The sequence below is a fragment of the Colossoma macropomum genome, unplaced genomic scaffold (assembly GCF_904425465.1).
Source record: "Colossoma macropomum unplaced genomic scaffold, Colossoma_macropomum, whole genome shotgun sequence".
Classification (NCBI taxonomy): Eukaryota; Metazoa; Chordata; class Actinopteri; order Characiformes; family Serrasalmidae; genus Colossoma; species Colossoma macropomum.
The window spans coordinates 151,707-155,372 of NW_023494908.1; positions in this window are offsets into that span (position 1 = coordinate 151,707).

Here is a 3,666-nt window from a genome sequence, read left to right on the forward strand (position 1 = left end):
GTGAGACATTCAGCCTTATAAAATTACCGAGTCACAGTGTAAACCTTCACAGCTGTTCAGGCGGAGCACTTTTTAGACGCTCCCTTAAACAGTAGCGCCTCAGTGTTTTTCTCTTAGGAGCTTTTATGTCCAGTAAATTTCACTGAAGGAACTTTTGAAACATTTCTGTTTGTAGTTTGAGCGATAAAATGTAGATCTGATCATTTTACACGTTTATTTAATGAGAAACCGAAGAGAGTCGAATATCCAGTGAAAGTCCACCATAAACCCAACTTTACAGCTCTCGTTCAGTTCTAACAGCCCTGCTGCTCCAGCAGCTCCAACACACAACCACAGTGCTGACGGCTAAGCGCTCATCACAGCAGAGGCACACTGACCTCTCACTACAACTGCGGACCGAACCGCGTCTGTTAGAGTGAGACTGACCCACTAACACGACCAACAAGGGTCACACAGACCTGAACAGCACCTTAGTTCACCACCTCACTCCATTCACTCCAGCAGCAGAGGATCCACTGATGAAGGAGCTGTGAGTTCGTTTCTCCAGAGGAGCCGCAGAGAAACGCCTTCTTCTCCAGCACAGCAGCCTTTTCCACAGAGAGGAGCGCAGAGAGAGCGGAATCCCTGTTAGAGCAGCTCTGTCATCTTCTGATGATCAACATCCCAGCACTCATCACTCGAGTCCACACGCCGGAGCTGCTGTCCAGAAACTGGACACTGGCTTTAGATCAGACTCAGCGCTGAGACCCGCTCAGAGTCAGTGAGGGTCTCTGGGTCAGCTGGTGGGCGGAGAGCTGAGCTGCAGAGCTGTTTGAGTTTGTCTGAATGAGGAGTTTCTGTGTAACTGCGTGATGGAATGAAATGAAGACTAAATGAAGTGGAAACGCCGAACGTCAGACTTTTTACGTCCCCCTACGTCATTTGTCGCCCCCCTCTCTGGGGGTCCCACAGTTTGGGAGCTGATCTAAACAGTAATAAGGCCAAAGTGAGGAGAACTGAGACTCTGACTCAAACAGCCCTTTAGACGGGTTTCTGAAGCTGTTCAGGACATTAAAACCCTTTCAGCTCCAAACTGAGCGCCAGATGTTCGCGCGAGCGCAGAATGTGTCTCGATGCGCCGCAATGCGCACAGCCCCGCCCACTAACCGCGCAGCCCCACCCACTAACCGCGCGCTCCTGAGGTCATAGCTTAAAAGCGCTGTGAAATAACGGGGAGAGAGAGAAAGAGAGAGAGAAATACAGACAGACAGAGAGAGAAAGTTCTAAGTTTCCAGCAGCAGTAACAGCAGCAAAGAATATGAGCTCCTAAAACTTTAAAGGTTTTTGTTGATTTTTTGGATGTACAGCAGCAAACAATAGTTTAAACTCTACCTAAACATACCAGGAATATTTAGACTAACTTTGAGGATCTACAGACCAGCAGAAAAGGAAGAAACTGATCTAATAAGATCCATCTATCAACCTGGGCTGCATCTCAGACACGTTTAAACAAAAACAACAGAAAACTGACCAACAGGGGCAGAATAGGAAAAGACCTGGACCAAATCTAGGAGACACAACACAAACACAGGAAAACACCAGAGCAGACTGACTGATAAAGGGGTAAGCTTCCTTTGTAACTCTTTTAGAGAAGCTTTTTAAACAGTTTTAAACATTTTCAGCACTGCTAGTCCTCATTTAGCTCAGATAGAACCTTTGTGAGTCGGATAGAATCTTTGTCAGTTAGAAATGGATGCACTGGATACACTGGACACACTGCTGGGGCAGCTCAGTGGACAGAGCCTCAGCTCCTTAGCTATCAGATACCCGGAAGACGCCAACAGTGAGAGCAAAAAGAAGAAATACAAGGCAGAAATATTAAGAGAACACCCAGAGACACTGAAAGCAGATTTCACCATGATAAATAGAAGAGAAACTCAAGCTGACCTACTCTTTTACACAGAACACCCAGATGTTTGGCATTCAACTCTCCTTACTGACAATAAGCACTTTAAAATGTGTGGTAATAAAACGATGAGGCAGCTCTACATTGACGGCTCACCTAAATTCAACATAACAAAACTGGAACAATCATGATTCAAGCGTCGAAAACAAATCTTGAAAAATTTGAACAGGACTTTCAAAGACTGAAGTCACTTGTGGGAAAGAATAAACCCACTCCACTCCCTACAGCAGAACGTAGTGATGTGATGTCTGCCTCACCCCCACACACAGGCTCCAGGTCCATTCTAACAGACCCAACCGGTACCAACACAGTCTCACCCAGAACACCTGCAACAGTCAAGCGCATTCAGGACTGCCTCTCCCTACTAGAGGTGAAGACAATGGAAATGAAAGAAAACAAACTTGCTGAAAACGACATTATTCAACAACTGAAAACTGAACTAACTCAGCACAAGAAAGAGACTCAGGATAAATTCAAACTGAAAGAGATATGAATTCATTTCAAAGAGAAAACAAGACTCTAAAAGATGATTTGATGAGATTAAAAGAAGAGCTGGTACAGAAAGGCACACAGATCATCACCCTCACAGAGCAGCTCCTAAAGGAGACGACAAGACGCTGCATAGACCCCCCTCTATACAAAAGTCTTGTACACTACACCCTGAGAACAGTGGAAGAAGAGCCAGAGCTCCACCCCTCCAGCACTCTACGGAGGTGAGCCAGAGCTCCGCCCCTCCAGCATTCTACCAAGTAAGCCTGAGCTCCACCCCTCCAGGACTCTACGAGAGAGAGCCAGAGATCAACCCCTCCAGCACTCTACGGAGTGAGCCAGAGCTCAACCACCCAGCACTCTACGGAGGGAGCCAGAGCTCACCCCCTCCAGCACTATACGGAGTGAGCCAGAGCTCCGCCCCTCCAGCACTCTTACGGAGTGAGCCAGAGCTCCAACCCCTCCAGCACTCTATGGAGTGAGCCAGCGCTCCGCCCCTCCAGAAAACTCTACGGAGTGAGCCAGAGCTCAACCCCTCCAGCACTCTACGGAGTGAGCCAGAGCTCCGCCCCTCCAGCACTCTACGGAGTACCAGAAGGCTCCGCCCTCCAGCACTATACGGAGTGAGCCAGAGCTCCGCCCCTCCACGACTCTACGGAGTGAAGCCAGAGCTCAACCCCTCCAGCACTCTACGGAGTGAGCCAGAGCTCCGCCCCTCCAGCACTCTACGGAGAGAAGCCAGAGCTCCGCCCCGCCAGCACCTACGGAGTGAGCCAGAGCTCCGCCCCTCCAGCACTCTACGGAGTGAGCCAGAGCTCAACCCCTCCAGCACTCTACGGAGTGAGCCAGAGCACCACCCCTCCAGTGCTCCACATAATGAGCCCTCTACATACAACAGCCAACAGGATCATTCCCCTCCAGCCCCTCTATGTTCTCCTGTTGTGCACCGTTCACAACGTCACATGCCAGGCCGACCTGTACAGCCCCCCAAAACAGCTCTACTCATCGACTCCAACAGGAAATTTTTAAAACACAGACAGATGTTTCCAACACACAGAGTAAGAAAATTCTGGTGCCCCACAACCCAAGCAGCACATGAACTGCTACACCCTGCACAGCTGGGTGTAGCGAACACTGGCTGAAACGAACACTGGCCGAAACATGACCTCAAGTTGAATGTTTACTTAAACTCATCAACAACCAAAAGCTAAAAGCCTTTTGGCCCCAGCGAG